Raw genomic sequence first — 23,297 nt, 5'->3', positions numbered from 1 at the left:
TCACTCCACCCGTGGTTGGGAACTAGTAATTCGTTGGGTCTACAACGATTTTGGATGGGCTCCTAACGAGCTTATTTTCACTATTTTTGTTTGTAGTTTTCCAGTAATTCTAGATACATGTTTGAAATTTTGGGTCTTTTTTTGTTTAAATCGTCTATCTCCTTCGCTTGTAGTCATTTATCATTCAATTAGTGAAGCATAAATTCATTTGATCTCCCGATATTAATATTAATCAAATTAGCAAGCATCTTTTTTTAGAAAGAAAGCCCTTTTCCATTTTAGCAAAATTCTTTCTATTTATACCTACTTTAAGGTATTCATCATTGCAGTACAACTGTTGCAGTAGAATGACAACAGATTCGTGTATAGGGAACTAGATTAGCTTAGCTACCTATCTAATTTATTGTAGAAATTCTGGGATCTGCGATTGGACATGGAAAATAGAAATACTTTTTCTGGGTAAAGGAACAGATACTCGATCGATTTCTGTATCGATCATGATATACGTAATAACTCGGACATCTATTTCAAATGCATATCCCATTTTTGCGCAGCAGGGTTATGAAAACCCACGAGAAGCAACTGGACGAATTGTATGTGCCAATTGCCATTTAGCTAGCAAGCCGTCGATATTGAAGTTCCCCAAGCTGTGCTTCCCGATACTGTATTTGAAGCAGTTCTTCGAATTCCTTATGATATGCAATTGAAACAAGTTCTTGCTAATGAAAAAAGGGAGGGTTGAATGTAGGTGCTGTTCTTATTTTGCCCGAGGGATTCGAATTAGCGCCGCCCGATCGTATTTCCCCTGAGTTAAAAGAAAAGATAGGAAATCTTGCTTTTCAGAGTTATCGTCCGATAAAAAAAAACATTCTTGTGATAGGCCCTGTTCCCGGTAAGAAATATAGTGAAATTGTCTTTCCCATTCTTTCCCTGATCCTGCTACGAAGAAAGATGCTCATTTCTTAAAATATCCCAATATATGTAGGGGGAAACCGAGGAAGAGACAGATCTATCCTGATGGTAGCAAGAGTAACAATACAGTCTATAATGCTACGTCAACAGGTATAGTAAGAAAAATACTACGTAAAGAAAAGGGGGGGTATGAAATATCCATAGTTGATGCATCAGATGGACGCCAAGTGATTGATATTATACCTCCCGGACCAGAACTTCTTGTTTCAGAGAGGGGTATCCATCAAGCTTGATCAACCATTAACAAGCAATCCTAATGTGGGAGGTTTTGGTCAGGGGGACGCAGAATCGTGCTTCAGGATCCATTACGTGTCCAAGGCCTTTGTTCTTCTTCGCATCCGTTATTTTGGCACAAGTTTTTTTGGTTCTCAAAAAGAAACAGTTTTGAAAAGGTTCAATTGTACGAAATGAATTTCTAGGTCCCGGGATTTCTTACCATCAAGTTGGTAAAAAGCCTCGATTTATTGGCAATTGCTAGAATTATCTATGATCTATTTTGGAAATCCTTTTTTTGTTTAGACTGCTTTTTGTTTAGGAGATGGTCTGGAATTCCTTATTTATATCCATGCAAAAGAAGAGAATCCAAGGCGAAAGGTCTGAGATAAGCTATTGGTAAATTTTTCTTCTTGGAAAGAAGAGAATCCAGGAAGGGAAATTAAAATTTCTTCTTTTCGGAGGATTGCAGGTCTTCTTAATCGTCTATTCGGCACAAGAAAAAGCTTTTTCTTGTGCCGATTCTTCTTGTATCAAAATAAGAATCCTTTTTCTTCCTAATTCGTCAAAGATTACTATTTCTTCTTTATTCGGGTCTGTCTCTTGGACCTCTTTTTCTTTTGCTTAGGTTTAGCCGAGGTAGTGGACAAACAGAGGGGAAGAAAATATGGCGGGGGAAAAATTTCTTGTGATTGTGAGCAAATTGCTTGGCTTGTTTAATTAAGTTCAACTTCAAATTTCAGAAATTTTGCAAAAAAAAGTAAACTCTTCCATTGAAGGTTTTGTTTATTTTTAGGCTAGTTGAATAGTTTTGATTAAGGTTTTATTAGTTTATTACTCGAAACTAAATCAAGGATTTTCAGGATACTTCCTTCGTGGAATAAGATATTGGATCCTCGAGTGATCTCTTTTTCTTGTTGCTTCATAAGAGTGAATCGAATAGATTCAATTCGCGTTATAAGAGTAAAATAAAAATTCCGCGGGTCCTTTCCGCTCTAATCAGATAAAGGGGGGTAAGGACCCGCTAAGCTCCTACTTTTTTCATGTTTACAATCTGGTCCCTCCGATTACTATAGAGATGAACCCAATCCAGAATATGAACCATAAAAGAAAACACCTACTAAACCAATCACAGCAATACCAGCTACAGTACCTATCAGCCAAAGAGGAATTCTTCCAGTAGTATCGGCCATTTCCCCTACTTTCCTCCACATTTTATCAATTGGTCATGCTAGAGACAAAAACAGTCATGGGTAGTTATAAGGATGGTATCCTTCCAAATGGGATAAGAGAATTCTTATTAGTCTCTTTCTTTCTCTCAATTGAGAAGTAATTGGAAAATAAAACAGCAAGTACAAAAATGAGTAATAAACCCCAGTATAGACTGGTACGATTCAATTCAACATTTTGTTCATTCGGGTTTGATTGTGTCATAGTTCTATAGTTGGAATTTGTTTTATCGTTGGATGAACTGCATTGCTGATATTGATCCCAAGAAAAAAACAGTAGGTACAGCTAGTCCGTGAATAGCAAGCCATCGCACTGTAAAAATAGGATAGGTTCGATCTATGGTCATTGAGGGCCTCCTAAAAGGATCTACTAAATTCATCGAGTTGTTCTAAAGAATCAAAACGGTCGGTTATTAACGGAATTCCTTGTCGGCTTTCCGTGAAATACTCGTTTGGCCTTAGGACTTCCAAACACGTCATAAGCTAAACCCGTACTGACCAATAACCAACCCGCAATGAATAGGGAAGGTATAGTAATGCTATGAATAACCCAGTATCGAATACTGGTAATAATATCAGCAAAAGAACGTTCTCCCGTGCTTCCAGACATGCTGAACTCCCAAAATTTTTGTACATTCAAAAAAGGAATTGATTCGTAAAAGATGGGATCGACCAGTAAATAGAAAATTACTGATATTTCATCCTTGTGAGATTGTCAATTTTGTACCAAAGGTGTATTTTGAGTATACCGAATTAGTATAGCTATCCTTCCTATGGCACAGCAATCTGGTTTTGCCTGGTTCCGAAACATAATTACTTTTTTATTTTTTTTTTGTCTATAGGTAAGCTATATGTTATTCAAGGCATCAATAGAAAACCCCATTTTTGTAGGTTCTACTTACTTTTCATTGGCTTCGGAATAATAGAGTAATTCGGAATAGCAGCCAAAATCTTGGGAAAATCTAAGTTAATGATCAATAGGTTTGGATAAATAATTTAGGAAGGATATTCTCATACTGACACAATACAAGGACAAGTATATGTGAAATCTATCCTTTCATAATTCGTAATTCATCCTTGTATTGTTTGTTGGATTAGGTCTAACTTTCTTGACCAAACTGCGAGCGCGGAACTTTACGAGATGAAATAGGGAAAGACAGAAGATAGAATAGAACTTAAAAGGATAATTGAAGTGACTCGTCTTCGAATCTACTTGGTTGGAGTTCGAAAAAGGAATAAAAATAAGTAAATTCAAGGAAGAGCTTTCTTTTTTTTTTTTTTAACAGCCCCTTGGCAGGTCGTGGAATGCTTTTGTTCTCCTCTTATTCCATATGGAATACAATCAGTTAAAATAAGAAGGAATAGGGGAATATTCGATCGTTCACTCCAAAAAGAGGGTCCTATTGAAAAAGAAATTATCCAAAATAGAAAGAAGTTTTTTTTTTCAAATTCAATTGTTTATTTATCTCTTATTCAAAAATTTCCCTGAAAATTGAATTTCTTTTTTTCATTCAATGGGGTTAGATGATCTAGTTCTTAATATTATTACTTTACTCAATTGACAAATTCCACAACAAATCTCTTGATTCGGAATTAGGGACTCATGTATCATCTGATGAATCCACTTTCTTTTACACTTCTGTATCTTACTCTATCTTGTTTTTTAGTATTATCTAAAATAACTGATGAATTATGAATTTTCCATAACTTAGGTAAATGCTTTACCAACATATGTAGTGTAGTAAAAAAAAATAAATGGAATTTAACTCTTTCATGCTTACTTTAACTAGTTATTTTGGTTTTCTACTGGCTGCTTTAACTATAACCCCAGCTCTATTTATTGGCTTGAACAAGATACGCCTTATTTGAATTGACTGAATAATTATAATTCAGAAAAGAAAAATCTTTCTTGGGATTCCTGGCATTCTACGACTCTTTTCCAGACTAATTAGGAATTCTTTTCTTGGTCATTGAGATTCGTGGATAATTTAGAGTACTATTTAGGGATAGATCGTACCTCTTTTTTTATCCCCTCGAACAAATCGAAATGATTGAAGTTTTTCTATTTGGAATCGTCTTAGGCCTAATTCCTATTACTTTAGCGGGATTATTCGTGACTGCGTATTTGCAATACAGGCGTGGGGATCAGTTGGATCTTTGATTGAGTCATTTTTTTTTTTTGATTGACCTCCTCCAGACCAGAGAGGAGGTCAAATTGAAATTGGAGTTACAATTCAATTTTGTTAAGTTATTTTACTCTGCTTCGACATAAAATAGATGGAATCACGCTCTGTAGGATTTGAACCTACGACATCGGGTTTTGGAGACCCGCGTTCTACCGAACTGAACTAAGAGCGCTTTCATTCATTCAAAAAGAAAATCTTTTTCTATTCCTAATGTATCTCACGTACGTATAGTCTCCACAAATTCAAGTTATACCCACTTTACTTTAATTGATCTCGTCGCTACTGCCTATAAAGAAGAAAGAAGTAATAGGTAGGGATGACAGGATTTGAACCTGTGACATTTTGTACCCAAAACAAACGCGCTACCAAGCTGCGCTACATCCCTTTTCCAAATTAAATTGTTGTACAATGCCATTGTACACAATTCCTGTCTTCTTTTCCACATCATAATTTTCTTCTTCTTTCTTTCTCTATCTATATATAGAACCCTCGTGTCATTTCTTCTTTTTGGTCTCATATAATTAAGGAATTATATACATATAAAATCCAATATAATTTCGCCTATAAAAGAAGGATTACTTTTCCTTGGTAATATATAGGAAGAAGGGGTCATCTTTTTCTTTTTTAGGGATAGGAAAATTTCGTCGATATGGTTCATTTTATATATAGCATAACAATCTTGGGCAAGAGTTTATGATCATATATGTATTCCAACAAGGAAGGAGGATTTTCAATGCGGGATATAAAAACATATCTCTCTGTAGCACCCGTGCTAAGTACTCTATGGTTTGGTGCTTTAGCAGGTTTATTGATAGAAATTAATCGTTTATTCCCAGATGCTTTGTCATTCCCTTTTTTTTAATTCTAGTTATTGCTATGGGAGGGATAGATTTCTTCGTGATATGACAAAATTTGATCCTTTTCAATCTTTTTTTAGTATCGGAAGGAAAAAGAAAGAAAAGATGGATTGGGTTGAACCTCAGAGTCATTAAAAATTTGGTAAACCCCATTTTTGAAAATAGAAATTCAATTTAAAGGGGTACCCAAGCTAAATAAGGCCTCAGAAATCAGAGCATAGAAAAGGCGGGGCTGGCTAATTAAATGAAAGGATTTCGAACCAAAATCTTTGCTAATTCGACAAGGATTGTATTCTTTAATTATTTCTCTATTTTTTATTACTTAATTAAAGAATAAAAAAAAATTATTCTAATGAATTTTATTCTTCTTCTTCGGATTCAAAATAGAAGAATAAAAGAATAAGTAGAAGAATTAAGTTAAGTCAATCCAAAAAGAAAAGGAGGTTCATGGCCAAGGGAAAAGATGTTAGAATCAGAGTTATTTTGGAATGCATCAGTTGTGTTCGAAAAGGTGCCAATGAGGAATCGACGGGGATTTCTAGATATAGTACTCAAAAGAATCGCCACAATACACCCGGACAATTAGAATTCAAAAAATTTTGTCGTTATTGTCGCAAGCATACGACTCATCACGAAATAAAGAAATAGGAACATCGTGTGTTTGATCTTTCCAAACAACAGAAAGAGTAAGAACTTCATATTTAATATATAAAGAAAACATAGTATAGAATACAAAATACAAATCAACTCATCTGATTTCCGGTAGATATTATTTCATATGTATAGAGGGTATTCATATACTATAATATGAATCAAATAAGATATGGATCAAAGAAAAACTACTTCTTCTGGATCCTAAATTAATAAAATAAAGAAGTGAATTTTCAAATTTTCAAATTTTAAATAAGGAATAAATCATGTATACATCTAAACAACCTTTTCTTAAATCTAAGCAACCCTTTAGTAAATCCAAGCAAACTTTTAATAAATCCAAGCAACCCTTTCGTAAATCCAAGCAAACTTTTCGTAAATTCAAGCAACCTTTTCGTAAATCTAAACAACCTTTTCGTAGGCGTCCCCGGATTGGCCCGGGAGATCGCAATTGATTATAGAAACATGAGTTTAATTAATAGATTTATTAGTGAACAAGGAAAAATATTATCGAGACGAATAAATAGATTAACCTTGAAACAACAACGATTAATTACTCTTGCTATAAAACAGGCTCGTATTTTATCTTTCTTACCGTTTCGTAACTATGAGAACGAAAAGCAATTTCAAGCCCAGTCAATTTCAATAATTACAGGTTCTAGACCCAGAAAAAATAGACATATTCCTCAATTAACGCAAAAGTACAATTCCAATCGAAACTTAAGAAACAACAACCAAAATTTAAGAAACAACAACCGGAACTTAAGTTCCGATTGTTGATGTTTTATTCGAATTCGAAAGGGCCAGACCTATATATATTATAAAGAAAGTAATCCAGCTCGTTGATTCCTACCACTTAATCTTAATTTATTGTATCTTCCCGGAGTTCCCTCTCCGGGAATTCATCTTTTATTATTCCAGTATATTACTTTATTTATACCTTTAATTGATGATCTTTATTTTATTGGAAATCGTGTAAAGATTATTTGGATTTGATACAGCTACTTGTGCAAGCATTTTACGATTAAGAATCAATTTCTTCTTGTACAGGTTGTGTATTAATTTACTATAACTATCGAATACTTTATATACCCGCGTTGCTGCGTTTATCCGAGTGATCCACAAACGACGAAAATCCCTCTTTTGCCTACCTCTATCTCGATGAGAGGAAACAAAAGCTCTTTTTACCTGTTGGGTAATCATTCGATTAAGTCTTAAATGAGCCCCTCTAAAGTTTGAGGCAAATGAACGCATTTTTGTTCGTCGTCTCCGGGCTATATATCCTCGCGGAACTCTGGTCATTGAATCAAATTAACCTTAATGAATAACTAATGATTTCTCTTCTTTTAGCCACCCTTTTTCTCATTAATAACAAAACTAATTATTCCGATATATAAAATATTAATTCCAATGGCTTTTGCTATAGTAACCTTCCCAACCACGATTTTTTATTCCACTCCGTTCAGTTATTTCTATACGAAATAACAAATTCATTCTAATAATACTAAAAAAAATAGTGGGTTCCATCGTTTCTATGGTTCCCTTTTAAACGGTGAGGCCCTCTCTATACACCGGAGCCCTTTCTTTCATCAAAAGGTATTGCGAACTTGTATAGTCCACATTCTTTGGCTCTACCTATCCATTATAGAGTAAATAGCTCTTTTCACAATAAGAGTTATCCATACAGTGACGGTATTTAATTATGAAAGTTGGCTAAGTAGCTGACCCTGTTAGTCCGTTCTTTTAAGATAAAGGAGCATAAGCCTTTTTCTTTTTATTACTATTTCCTCCGCTTAATGGATAACCATTTGCTACCAATGGGAGAATTGCTTCTTATTTCCAATTTAGATAATTGGATTTGCACCAAAGGAAACCATAAATTCCATATACCATAGAAATCTAGGATAGAGAAGCTATATCCTATTCATTGGTACTAATCATGGATACTTCAATTTTTTTTATATTTGTTTGAAGTCATGATCTGAACGAGTCGCACATACACCCTAGCACATGTTCCTCGACGCTGAGGGCATCCTTTAAGCGCGGCCGTTTTTCGAGCATTTCGTATTGGCTGTCTTGCGTTTCTAATAAGTTGTTTAACCGTCGGCATGTTGTATGTATATAGAAAAAAATGGATTGGTTTAGATCCATCTTAACCTGATGATTGCTCATCATGAAGTCTTTCTATTTTCTATTAAATCGAGGAAAACACGAATTTAGCTGTGAAATAACTTTACAAGAAATCCGGACACTACCAATCCTTAAACATTTCTGGAAACCACACTGGATCAGTATCGCAGTGCTTGTCAATCATTTCATCCCCTACAATATCGACAAGTCCATAAGCTTTGGCTTCGTCTGCTGACATAAAAACATCCCTTTCCATGTCTTCGGATACAACCCAAAAAGGCTTGCCTGTTCTTACTGCATAAACCCTTGTGATCATTTCGCGAACTTTGTGTAACTCTTCTACTTCTAGTAAAAATTCTGGTGTCCTTGCCCGATAATAAGCACTAGCAGGTTGGTGAAGCATAATCCTCGCGTGAGGGAATGCTATACGCTTGGTGGGTTCTCCTCCAAGCAGAATGAAGGACGCCATGGAGGCGGCTATTCCGAGGCATATTGTATATATATCTGGTGTCACCGTTTGCATCGTATCAAAAATAGCCATTCCTGAGATTAGCCACCCGCCTGGGGAGTTTATAAACAAAAAAATATCACTAATTCCATCTTCTATACTCAGATATACCATGAGACCTGTAATATGATTCGTGATCTCGCAACGAATCTCTTGACCTAAAAAAAGTGTCCTTTCTCGATACATAACATTGTATAAGTCAACCCAAGTCGCTTCTTCATCTCCAGGAATCCGGTAAGGTACTTTTGGAACACCAATGGGCATATTAGATTAATATTATTAAATTTAAGTAAGAAAACCACACTTTAATATGGAAACGTAAGAATGGAACAGAAAGAAAGAATCCGCAGTTTATTGTCTTAATTTTTATTCTTATTCTATATGAATATTATAGATTCTATTAATACGTAGATTGAAAGGTTATACATATAAGGAATGTAAGACAGATTGAATAAAGAAAAGGGAATGGGTGATTTGAATGCTAAACAAAGAGGGGTAGCGATCTATTCTTCGTTTTTTCCAAATTGGCCAAGTTACCCATTGCATATTGGCACTTATCGAGTATAGAATAGATCTGCTTCTCTTTCTTCTTATGAACAGAATTGGCTTCTTATTTTTAATGGAATGAAATAAATATTCGCGCTTTCTGACACAGAATCCCCTAGAAGGGTTAGGTACATAGGATATGGATAGTCTTTTTCAATGCGATAAAATAAAGCGACATCGTGTCTATTTTTCTTTGCTAAAGGGGTATTTCCATGGGTTTGCCTTGGTATCGTGTTCATACTGTCGTATTGAATGATCCGGGTCGATTGCTTGCGGTGCATATAATGCACACAGCTCTAGTTTCTGGTTGGGCTGGCTCAATGGCTTTATACGAATTAGCAGTTTTTGATCCCTCTGATCCTGTTCTGGATCCAATGTGGAGACAAGGTATGTTCGTAATTCCCTTCATGACTCGTTTAGGAATAACGGATTCGTGGGGTGGTTGGAGTATTTCAGGAGGAACTGTAACAAATCCGGGTATTTGGAGTTATGAAGGTGTGGCAGGTACGCATATTGTGTTTTCTGGCTTGTGTTTCTTGGCAGCGATCTGGCATTGGGTATATTGGGACCTAGAAATATTCTCTGATGAGCGGACGGGAAAACCCTCTTTGGATTTGCCCAAGATCTTTGGAATTCATTTATTTCTTGCAGGGGTGGCTTGCTTTGGCTTTGGGGCATTTCATGTAACGGGTTTGTATGGTCCTGGGATATGGGTATCCGATCCTTATGGACTAACTGGAAAAGTACAAGCTGTAAATCCAGCGTGGGGTGCAGAAGGTTTTGATCCTTTTGTTCCGGGGGGAATAGCTTCTCATCATATTGCTGCGGGTACATTGGGTATATTAGCGGGCTTATTCCATCTTAGTGTCCGTCCGCCTCAACGTCTATATAAAGGATTACGTATGGGCAATATTGAAACTGTACTTTCCAGTAGTATCGCTGCTGTTTTTTTTGCAGCTTTCGTAGTTGCTGGAACTATGTGGTATGGGTCAGCAACGACCCCAATCGAATTATTTGGGCCTACTCGTTATCAGTGGGATCAGGGATACTTTCAGCAAGAAATATATCGAAGAGTTAGCAATGGTTTAGCCGAAAATCTTAGTTTATCAGAAGCTTGGTCTAAAATTCCCGAAAAATTAGCCTTTTATGATTATATTGGTAATAATCCGGCAAAAGGGGGATTATTCAGAGCAGGCTCAATGGACAATGGGGATGGAATAGCTGTTGGATGGTTAGGACATCCCGTCTTTAGAGATAAAGAAGGACGTGAGCTTTTTGTACGCCGTATGCCTACTTTTTTTGAAACATTTCCGGTTGTTTTGGTAGATGAGGAGGGAATTGTTAGAGCAGACGTTCCTTTTAGAAGAGCAGAATCCAAATATAGTGTTGAACAAGTAGGTGTAACGGTGGAGTTCTATGGTGGCGAACTTAATGGAGTAAGTTATTCTGATCCTGCTACTGTAAAAAAATATGCGAGGCGTTCTCAATTAGGGGAAATTTTTGAATTAGACCGGGCTACTTTGAAATCTGATGGTGTTTTTCGCAGCAGTCCAAGGGGTTGGTTCACTTTTGGTCATGCTACCTTTGCTTTGCTCTTCTTTTTCGGACACATTTGGCATGGCGCTAGAACATTGTTCCGAGATGTTTTTGCTGGTATTGATCCAGATTTGGATGCTCAAGTGGAATTTGGAACATTCCAAAAAGTGGGAGATCCAACTACAAGGAAACAGGCAGTTTGATACACATTGTTATAGTATCTTTCACCTCTCTTTTTTGATTTGACATGGGAAACATCTCCCATCCTTTCTTTGACTCTTTTTCTTTCTTTATATGGGAAATTATCCCAAATGACAAATGAATAGGTGTGGAAGTTATAATTGTAAATAAACCAGGATCGAATCTATGGAAGCATTGGTTTATACGTTCCTTTTAGTTTCGACTTTAGGGATAATTTTTTTCGCTATCTTCTTCCGAGAACCACCTAAGGTTCCACCAACTCCAACTAAAAGAATAAAATAATTTCATTTAAGTAAGAAGTCCCCCTATCTGGGAGACTTCTTACTTAAATTAGTCTCCGTGTTCTTCGAATGGATCTCTTAATTGTTGAGAGGGTTGCCCAAACGCGGTATATAAGGCATACCCAGTAAAGCTTACAAGTAAACCAGATATGGAGATGGCGACTAAAGTTGCTGTTTCCATTTTTATAGAATTTCAAGATTACAATGGATCTACGAAAAGATCGTGTATTTACAACTACAACGGAATAGTATACAAAGTCAACACCAATGATTAAATAGAATTTATGGCTACACAAACCGTTGAAGATAGTTCTAAACCTAGGCCAAAACGAACTGGTGCAGGTAGTTTACTGAAACCCTTGAATTCGGAATATGGGAAAGTCGCCCCGGGTTGGGGGACTACTCCTTTTATGGGGATCGCAATGGCTTTATTCGCTATATTCCTATCTATCATTTTAGAAATTTATAATTCTTCCGTTTTACTGGACGGAATTTTAACCAATTAGGTTTCTACTAACTAAAACTAGGAAGTCAGAGTTTTTCCATCCAAAAAAGCCTTTCTAGTTTAAGATCTACATTTCTAGATATTATGGTAGTTCGACCGCGGAATTTTTTTGTTTCGGTATCTCTGGAATATGAGTGTGTGACTTGTTAGAATTGATCCTATTGATAATACATAGAAAGGGCCTGTTATCTCTATCAAGATGATTCTAATTCGTCAGATATTATTTATTCTAGTATCTGGAACACGAAATAGATAGAGTGGATCAAAAAAAAATGGAACTATGATTCATACTCACTATTAAGACCTCGCAACCAGACTGAAAAATTCAAGTAGTTCTTAAATAAAAATAAAAAAGAAATTTTCTTCCTTCCAATTTTGTTTGCCCAAAAGACAACTTTTTTTCTCTCGATTTTGTCGAGTCATTACACTGATTCAATAAATGATTATCAAGCGGTTCTTATTCGAAGAACCCTTGCCTTTTGTTTAGCTTGAGACTAAATCATCGTGGCTCTAGTATGAATCTAAGGTTTTAATTGAACTGATTCATAGGATCTCAACAAGATAATTTCTATATTACGCATAAAAAAACAAATCCTTTATAGGGAAGAGAAAAGTCAAGAAGCCTCTAATGACCAACATAAGGGAAAGGAAGAAAGAAAGACGCGCCAACTTGAGATTTTTTGGCATTATCATCACAAAGAAGATATTCCGGATTTTTCTTATTTGATATCTTCAAGGCAAATCGACCCAATTCAGTGGCTGATGAAGTTTTGAACCTTTTTTCTAATATTCGTTGAAAATTTTTGTGTTTCTGCTTGAGCCGTACGAGATGAAATTTTCATATACGGCTCTTAGAGGGGGACTCGGGTTAGTTACCTATCTCAATAAAGTATATGATTGGTTTGAGGAACGTCTTGAGATTCAGGCAATTGCAGATGATATAACTAGTAAATATGTTCCTCCCCATGTCAACATATTTTATTGTTTAGGGGGAATTACACTTACTTGTTTTCTAGTACAAGTCGCTACCGGTTTTGCTATGACTTTTTACTACCGACCAACCGTTACAGAGGCTTTTTCCTCGGTTCAATACATAATGACCGAGGCCAACTTTGGTTGGTTAATCCGATCAGTTCATCGATGGTCAGCAAGTATGATGGTTTTAATGATGATCCTGCATGTATTTCGTGTGTATCTCACAGGGGGATTTAAAAAACCCCGCGAATTAACTTGGGTCACAGGTGTGGTTTTGGCTGTTTTGACTGCATCATTTGGTGTAACTGGTTATTCTTTGCCTTGGGATCAAATTGGCTATTGGGCAGTCAAAATTGTGACAGGTGTACCTGACGCCATTCCGGTAATAGGATCGCCTTTAGTGGAGTTATTACGCGGAAGTGCTAGTGTGGGCCAATCCACTTTGACTCGTTTTTATAGTTTACATACCTTTGTACTGCCTCTGCTTACTGCCGTATTTATGTTAATGCACTTTCCAATGATACGTAAGCAAGGTATTTCGGGTCCTTTATAGGGAAGGCATATCATAGAGAATTATAATTATCATATATCATATCGGGTAGGTTTTGGTATTTCATTGCTACAAGCATGGGTTATTGTAAAATAACACATGTCATTTGGATACTTCTCTTCAACTCCAAAGTATTTTTATACAATACAAATAGTTGAAGTTAATTTTACGAAAGAAAAAAGGCGGATTATGGGAGTGTGTGACTTGAATTATTGATTTGGCCATGCAGATAAAGAATTGGATCTGCCACATTAGAATTCACAACCAAAGGTGTCTCCGCATCCAATCAACATGTAAGTCCCCTACCTAGGAAGGATAGGCTGGTTCACTTGAGGAGAATATCTTCTATGATCATACCGCAACCATGTCATCCATGAACAGGCTCCGTAAGATCCCATAGAGTAGAAATGGAATAAGTCATGTGACATGATCCAGTTCTCTATTTATTACACTTACCTTTTTATTATAGTATGGAAATGCATTCATTTTCTTTGCATCGATTGTGATCCGCAATACTATCGGAGTAAAAGAAGGGATCTAAGGAAGAATGTAGGCTAAACTTTTTGATTTTTTATTAGTAACAAGTAAATATTTTGTTTGGAGGTAAGAAACTTGCGATATTGAGGGGATAAATACCAACTAATCAAGAGACATGAGACAATCCACAAAGCAATTGATCATGATCAAATTTGTAAGCCCACTTGGATATTGAGCATTTACCCATAAGAATAGGATTATTTTCAATGAGTAGTTGTAGGTGCAACTTCGGAAAAGAGAATCTGATAAAGCTTTTCTTGCCTAGAGTCATTGAGTCATTATAAACCTTAATTCTATTAAGGATCTTCCGCGGTCTTATTTCTTTCACTCTTGCTCGAGCCGGATGATGATAAATTCTCATGTCCGGTTCCTTTGGGGGATGGATCCTAAAGAGTTCACCTATCCCAATAACAAAGAAACCAGACTTAAATGATCCTGTATTAAGAGCTAAATTAGCTAAAGGGATGGGACATAATTATTACGGGGAACCCGCATGGCCCAACGATCTTTTATATATTTTTCCAGTAGTAATTCTAGGTACTATTGCATGTAATGTAGGTTTAGCGGTTCTCGAGCCATCAATGATTGGTGAACCGGCAGATCCGTTTGCAACTCCTCTGGAAATATTACCCGAGTGGTACTTCTTTCCCGTGTTTCAAATACTCCGTACGGTACCCAATAAGTTATTGGGCGTTCTTTTAATGGTTTCTGTGCCAACAGGCTTATTGACAGTACCTTTTCTAGAGAATGTCAATAAATTCCAAAATCCATTTCGCCGCCCAGTAGCTACGACCGTTTTTTTAATCGGTACTGTAGTAGCTCTTTGGTTAGGTATTGGAGCAACATTACCCATTGATAAATCATTAACTTTAGGTCTTTTTTAGATATTTTTTGATTCATTCAACCGTGAAGTACCATAGGTATCTAGGAAATAGTTACTTCCAAGTGAATCTTCCCTAGATACCTAAAATCCATTTTATTATGATCCATTTCGCGAAAATATAGATTGTACCAAAGATGCTAAATTGTTTTCTTTTTATTCTAACTCGAAAAAGAAGAAGAAAAAAAATTGCAATGGATTTAAAACGAGAGTTTATTCTTAAGTAAATCAATTGGGAGATGCTTCTCTAGAGTGTCCCATATATGTTTTCTATCTTCCATACGAAAACTGTCAATTCTCAGAAGATCTTCTTCAGTCTTACTCAAAAGGTCCAATAGTGTATGTATATTGGCCCTTTTTAGACAATTATACGTTCTAGAAGTCAATTCTAATTGATCAATAAAAATACAATTCAATGGAATTCCTTTTTTGTTTTTCTTTAGATTAGTTAATCTTTTTTGAAAAGTAAAAAGGGGTGGAGTAAACCTGTTTTTATTTTCTTCGAAACTAGCGCCCTCTTCCTCCGCGTGTAGAAAAGGAAGAAATAAATCAATCAAATTACGAGAAGCCTCATAAAGTGCTTCCTTAGGGGTTAAACTTCCATTAGTCCATATTTCTAGAAAAAGTATCTCGTGTTTTTCATTTCCATTCCCACAAGAAAAAATACTATAATTCACATTTCGAACAGGCATGGATACAGCATCTATAGGATAACTTCCATCTTGATAGTTCTTTCTGAGTTCTGTCTGATATCCACGATCTCTCTTGATCTGTAAATCAATACAGAAATCAATGGGCTCTGTCAAGTTAGCTATAGGTTGTGCCGTATCAACGATTTCTACGGAAGGCGGTAAGATGATATCTTGAGCAGTTATGTATCTAGGACCTTTGACGCAAATGGATGCGTCTCTAACTCCATAGAGATTACTTCTCAATACAATTTCTTTCAAATTTAGTAAAATTTCTTGTACGGATTCTTCAATACCTGCTATTGTAGAATACTCGTGCGGCACGCTCCCAAATTTTGCACGTGTGATACATGTTCCTTCTATTTCTCCAAGTAAAGCTCTTCGCAAGGCAATACCGACGGTGTCCGCTTGACCTTTTCTAAGCGGGGACAGAATGAAACGACCATAATAAAGGCGCTTACTATCTACTCTTGATTCAACACACTTCCACTGTAGTGTTTGAGTGGATCCTGCTACCTCCTCTCGAACCATAATAGACTAGTATTATTATTTTATCATTGAATCGTTTATTTCTCTTGAAATGAAAGTTGAAAGCGGGTTAATTCTTTTACAGACGTCTTTTTTTAGGCGGTCGACATCCATTATGCGGCATAGGTGTTACATCGCGTATACAACTTAATCGCACACCACTTTTAGCAATGGCTCGTAATGCGGCATCTCTTCCACTACCAGCGCCCTTTACCATAACTTCTGCTCGTTGCAAACCTACTGTACGAATAGCATCTACTGCTGTTCTTTGACCAGCATAGGGTGATGCTTTTCTTGAGCTTTTGAATCCACAAGTACCGGCCGAGGACCAAAAAACCACCCGACCTTGTGGGTCTGTAACAGTTATAATGGTATTGTTGAAACTAGCTTGAACATGAATAACCCCTTTTGTTATTCTACGTGCACTCTTCCGTAAACTAAAACGTGCATTCCTACGTAAACCAATACGCACTTTCTTACGTGAACCAATTTTTGGTATAGCTTTTGCCATATTTTATTATCTCATAAATATGAGTTAGAAATAAAAAAAAGAAAAAAAGATACAAAGATATCCGTTTCAGGGTAAAATAAACCCTTTACTTTAATTATTTTAAATGAAATTATTTTATTTGGAATTGGAACATTTCCGCGGGTACTTTTTTTTACTTTTTAGAAAGTAAAGTTCTTTTTCGAAAGATTACCCCTGTCTTTGTTTATGCTTCGGATTAGAGCAAATGACTCTAATTCGTCCACGCCTACGAATCAGTCGACATTTTGTACAAATTTTACGAACGGAAGCTCTTATTTTCATATTTCCGTATCCTTTTTTAAACTATGAATCTAATCTTTTGGAAAAAATAAGTCTCTTCGCTTGAATTTTAGAACTTAGAATTTATTACCCTAGAAAAAAAAAGAAAAACCTAATCCTTTGAATCTTTGGTATCCTTCAAATCTTCGCTATCCTTCAAATCTTCGCTATCCTTCGAGTCTTCGATACGCTTCGAATCCTTATGGGGAAGTCTATAAATTATACGTCCCTTGCTTGAATCATAACGACTTACTTCAATTTTGACCCTATCCCCCATCAGTATTCGTATAGAACTAGACCGTATCTTTCCTGAAATATAGCCTAGGATGATGGTGTCATTCTCTAGCCGAACGCGGAACATTCCATTGGGTAGGGCTTCCGTAACTAAACCTTCGAAAGTTACTTTTGCTTCTCTCGGGTTTTTTTTTTCTCTCCTATTTTTTTTTTCTGTCATATTTTTTTTCTCCTATTTTTCTATTTTTATTTTAAAAATAGGAAGGGCGAGATAGAATTCGAGCACTATAGGCGGGGCGATTACCATATATAACATAAGACTTCTCCCCCAATTCTGTTTAGTCGAGCTTCTCGATCTGTCATTATTCCTCGAGAAGTAGAAAGAATAGCAATTCCCATTCCACCCAAAACTTTAGGAATTCCTTGATAGTTGGTATAAATTCGTAAGCCGGGTCGGCTGATACGCTTTAAAAAGGTTCTTGTTCTATATATTCCTTTTATAGTCTTTCTCTTTTGATGTCGCAAAGTTGAAACCAAGAAATATCTGTTACGTTCCTGATGTTTCCGAACACTTTCAATAAAACCCTCTCGTAGAAGTATTTTAACAATGTTTTCGGTAATATTTGTAGATACTACTCGAACTGTTCCTTTTTTATTCATGTCCGCATTTCTTATAGAGGTTAGTAAATCAGCAATAGTGTCCTTGCCCATAAGACTCTAATTCTAGGTTCCTCCTAATTTTTCTATAATCAACATGTTTTCTTTTTTTTTTTTTCATTTTGGATTTTAAAACATATACGTAAAACACAATCTACTAAATTAATTCTTTGGTCTCAATTTCGCCTACTAGTATTTATAATACTTCAGGAGCTAATGAAACTATTTTGGTAAAATTCAATTCTCTCAATTCCTCGGCAATCGCGCCAAAAACTCGAGTTCCTTTTGGATTGCCTTTTTGATCAATTATAACCGCAGCATTGTCATCATAGCGGATTATTATACCGTCTTCGCATTTGAACTCTTTACATGTACGTACAATTACAGCTCGAATTACTTCGGATCTTTCTAGAGGCATTTGGGGCAATGCGTCTTTGATTACAGCAACAATAACATCACCAATACGAGCATATCGCTGATTACCAGCAGCTCCTATGACTCGAATACACATCAATTTTCGAGCTCCACTATTATCTGCTACATTTAAAAGGGTCTGAGGTTGAATCATATTATTTTGATTTCAATTTGTTATTTCAATGCAAAAGGATGAAAGAAATATTGTCTTTCCAGAAAGAAAAACCGAGCATTTTTTTTTATCTTCCATACCCCTTTTAGGGTTCTATATCTCTAATCGAATAAATTGACTTCGTATGGGCATTTTACTGGCAGCTATGGAGATAGCTGCTCTAGCTACAGTTTCAGATACTCCCCCCATTTCATAAAGTATACGACCAGGTTTAACAACGGATACCCAATATTCGGGGGACCCCTTTCCCGAGCCCATACGTGTTTCCGTGGGTCTTAGTGTAACCGGTTTGTCGGGAAATATACGTACCCATATTTTTCCACCACGACGTGCATATCGTGTTATTGCTCTTCGTCCTGCTTCTATCTGTCTCGCCGTGATCCAAGCGGGTTCAAGTGCTTGAAGAGCATATCTACCAAAACAAATACGATTGCCTCGGCAGGATTTTCCTTTCATTCTTCCTCTATGTTGTTTGCGAAATCTGGTTCTTTTGGGGTTATAGTCGATGGTTCTCTTTCTTAGTTCCATCTCTACTGCAAAACTGGACATGAGAGTTTCTTCTCATCCAGCTCCTCGCGAATGGAATCAGAAAGCATGTAAATTTCTCTAATTCATAATATTCCAAAATATTACGGTACGGATAGATACACATTAATAGATAATAGAAAAAGTTCGGTTTTTTTTATATTGAATTTGTTAAAACAGAAAAATATAATATATAGTCAAAAAAGAAGATCTAGAATATATCCAGATGTGTGTGTATATTTATCTAAATTCTATATTTATAGATAATGTAATCCTTCTTAAAAAAATCCTTATTTTTACTCTTATTGAATCGCGGTAAAGTATTCTAATTCAATAAGAATTTCGCGGGCGAATATTTACTCTTTCCTGTCTTATTTGTTAATTTATAAACTTACCAAATAAGACAATTTTTTTGGTTTGTTCCGCCATCCCACCCAATGAAGTGTTAGGATTCTTTTCAATAAAATCCTATGGAATCATAGGTTCTGTCGTTCCCACTGCTTCTCCTTGAATGGTTAGGTCTGAATCCCGCAACGGAGCTTCCAAAAAATTTCTTTCCGAGTTAATTTTCTCAGTTTTATTAACCCGGGCGGCTCTTTATTATTGCTTTAAATTTGTAGTTCTTGTTTCAAGTTACAATTTTTAATTCTCTATTATTTTTATTATATTGATGCTTTATCACATTGCCTTTTATGATGTAATTCATAGACCATACATAGTGGAATCCTATATCTTATTTATTTCCTCTTCCTTCTTTCTATCATCCCTCCCTTTATCCACATCCCTTTAGTTTTGCTTCACAACCTAGAATCCCTTTTCTTTTTTAGAGAAAAAATTGCAGTTGCTACAACTATATGACACATCTACTCATTTATGTTATGATAGAGGTATTTATTCATATAGTGACTGTTTCTTAGTTAGGATCTCGACAATACGAAGCAATAGGTTGGTTATTAGTTAATTTTCTATAATTACTAAGTTTTTTTCTTAAAAAAAAGAAAAAAATAACGAGTCACACACTAAGCATAGCAATTATATTAAATGATTTATCAATTTTCATTAAATCTTATAGAAAGAGGTATAATTTCTTCTTTTGCAGGGATTTCAGGAAAAAAGTCTCTTGTCATTTTTTATTCTATCAATGGACAGAATCCGAAGACAAGATTACTTATTCTTCGTCTACGAATATCCAAATTTTTACACCTAATACTCCATAGATAGTCCGAATTGGATAGCAGCAATAATCAATTTTAGCGCGAATTGTTTGGAGGGGAAGTCTACCCTTTTTAATAGATTCGGCGCGTGCAATTTCTTTTCCTCCGAGACGACCCGCAATTTTTACTTTTACTCCCCTTATATCTGCTTTTTTAGTTAATTCAATGGCTTTTTTCATTGCCTTTCGGAATGAAACTCTATTTTTTAATTGGAAAGCTATATATTCTGCAAGAATGTTAGGCTGTCTATAAGGTTCTTTAACTTTTTCGATAGAAATATTAAATCTCTGGTTTACAGAGTTAATTTCCTTTTGTAGATCTTTCTCTAATTCTTCGATTGCTCCTTTTTTCTTTAATAAATTTGGGAATCCAATATGGATTATGACGTGGATCGTATCGATTTCTTTTTGGATTTCTATATGTGTAATTACTTCGGAACTTGAACCTGAGTCCATTTTTCTATTATGTGTAATTACTTCGGAACTTGAGTCTGATTCTATTTTTCTATTCGAGCCCTTTTTCCTATTCTTTTGTATATAGTTCTTGATACAATCCCTTATTTTTTTATCTTCCTGTAGACCTTCAGAATAATTTTTTGGTTGTGCGAACCAAAAGGAATGGTGTTTTTGGGTTGTACCAAGTCTGAAACCGAGTGGATTTATTTTTTGTCCCATATTTTTCTATTCTATATTTTTTTTACTGGGAATCGAAATCTTAGATGGATCTAAAGGTTATTTAGATTTCTTTACTATATTTAGTACAATTGTTATATGACACATGCTTTTTTTTATGGGGAAACTACGTCCTCGAGCTCGAGGTCTGAATTTCTTCATAATAGTACTCCTACTGACTTCGGCTTTAGTAATAAATAAATTCGCTTTGTCGAAATCCCTATAATGAGTAGCATTTGCGGCTGCCGAATAAACCAACTTTAAGATGGGATAAGATGCTCGATAGGGCATGAGGTTCAGTATCATAACAGTTTCCTCGTAGTAACGCCAGCGAATCTCGTCAAGAACTCTTTGTGCTTTGAAAACAGACATAGGGATACGTTTTTGTGCTTTGAAAACTCTCTCGAACTTAAGTAGACGATCGGTTGGAACTTTCCTTGCGAGTTTCCTTAGCCCACTTTTCTTCTTCTTTATCCTAGGGATATACTTTACTAGTTTGAAACTTGTCATAAATAAGGTTATTCCCCGCCTACCTTTACTTTATTTTGAATCTTTTTTTCTTCTTAATCTTTCTATTCAGAATTCAGTTAACGACGAGATTTAGTATCCTTTCTTGCATTTTCATAACTCGTGAAATGCCGAGTAGGCACGAATTCCCCCAATTTGCGACCTACCATAGGATTTGTTATGTAAATAGGTATATGTTCCTTTCCATTATGAATCGCGATTGTATGGCCAACCATTGTGGGTAGAATGCTAGATGCCCGGGACCACGTTACTATTGTTTCTTTCTCCTCCTTCATATTGACCTTTTCTATCTTTGCCAATAAATGATGAGCTACAAAAGGATTCGTTTTTTTTCGTGTACACAGCTGATTACTCCTTTTTTCCTTTTTAAAGAGTGGCATTCTATGTCCAATATCTCGATCGAAGTACGGAGGTCAGAATAAATAGAATAATGATCAATGGAAAAAAGAAAAAAATCCTTTAGCTGGATAAGGGGCGGATGTAGCCAAGTGGATCAAGGCAGTGGATTGTGAATCCACCATGCGCGGGTTCAATTCCCGTCGTTCGCCCATCGCATTATTGCAAATTCCAAAAATGCAATTTTCCATATTCCTAGTTACGTATTTACTTACGGCGACGAAGAATAAAACTATCGCTATATTTTTTCCTTTTCCTAGTTCTTCTTCCAAGCGCAGGATAACCCCAAGGGGTTGTGGGTTTTTTTCTACCAATGGGAGCTTTCCCTTCACCGCCCCCATGGGGGTGGTCCACAGGGTTCATAACTACCCCTCTTACTACGGGGCGTTTACCTAGCCAACACTTAGATCCGGCTCTACCCAAACTTTTTTGGTTCACCCCAACATTACCCACTTGTCCGACTGTTGCTAAGCAGTTTTGGGATACTAAACGGACCTCCCCAGATGGTAATCTTAAAGTGGCCGATTTACCCTCTTTTGCAATGAGTTTCGCTACAGCACCTGCTGCTCTAGCTAATTGCCCACCCCTTCCACGTGTGATTTCTATGTTATGCATGGCCGTGCCTAAGGGCATATCGGTTGAAGTAGATTCTTCTTTTCTCTCAAAAAACCCCTTCCCAAACTGTACAAGCTTCTTCCAAAGCATACGGCTTTCTAGATGTATATGACGATCTCTAGACAGATGGATCTTATATGAATCATATGATGAAGTACCACATGAGTGGATATATAGGAAAGGAATCCAAATCTGCCGAATCGCTCATGTTATGATCTTCTACATCCTAGGTCTCTGCGTTCCGTCATCTGGCTTATGTTCTTCATGTAGCATTCAGATCGAATGACTCTATGAAATTACGTCGATACTTCCACATATTATGGGTAACGTAGGAGACATCCCTATTTTCCCCCGGGGGTCTTAATTACCACTGCTTAGCTTTCAATTTGCCTCTGACCATCAAATTAAATGTGAATAACCCGTCCTCCTCTCTTTGAAACAAGGGGCGCTTCCGGTTCTGTGCGTGCTTCAAACAATTTTGTCTTCTCCATATTACCATATCTCTAGAGCCAATAATTTTCTATGAGGAACTACTGAACTCAATCACTTGCTGCCGTTACTCAACAGTTTTCTGTTGAGGTCTATCCCGTAGAGGTAGTCAAATTGGATCAGTGATCGATTTCTAGGTTTCGTCGTAAACCTAATTGGTTACTTCCAATTACGTAAATCAATAGTTCAAACCGCACTCAAAGGTAGGGCATTTCCCATTGATATAGGAACTTTTGTACCAGAAACAATAGTATCTCCAATTATAGCCCCTCTGGGATGTAAAATATATCTCTTCTCACCATCCCCATAGTGTATGAGACAAATGTATGCATTTCGATTAGGGTCGTATTCTATGGTTACGATTCTACCAGATATGTCTTTTTGATTCCGTCGAAAATCTATTTTACGGTATAGGCGCTTATGACCTCCCCCTCTATGCCTTGCGGTAATGATTCCTCTGGAATTACGACCTTTACCACAACGGTGCCGTCCATGGATCAAATTATTTCGTGGATTGGATTTCACTTGCCTGTCTACGGTTCCCTTGCGTGTGCTCGGGATAGGTGTTTTGTATAAATGTTTCGCCGTATTATTAAGTAT

General features: G+C 36.3%; 2 non-coding genes across 2 annotated transcripts; both read right to left on the bottom strand.

Moving 5' to 3' along the window:
* Positions 1–4,698: 4,698 nt before the first annotated feature.
* Positions 4,699–4,772, bottom strand: TRNAW-CCA (transfer RNA tryptophan (anticodon CCA)). The gene has a single exon. It is a non-coding gene; the product is annotated as a tRNA-Trp (tRNA).
* Positions 4,773–4,911: 139 nt separating this feature from the next.
* Positions 4,912–4,985, bottom strand: TRNAP-UGG (transfer RNA proline (anticodon UGG)). The gene has a single exon. It is a non-coding gene; the product is annotated as a tRNA-Pro (tRNA).
* Between the last annotated feature and the right edge of the window lie 18,312 nt (positions 4,986–23,297).

The sequence above is a fragment of the Triticum urartu genome, unplaced genomic scaffold (assembly GCF_056163025.1).
Source record: "Triticum urartu cultivar PI428250 unplaced genomic scaffold, HENAU_Tu73 scaffold2, whole genome shotgun sequence".
NCBI lineage: Eukaryota > Viridiplantae > Streptophyta > Magnoliopsida > Poales > Poaceae > Triticum > Triticum urartu.
This window is presented reverse-complemented; position numbering and strand designations above follow the sequence as displayed.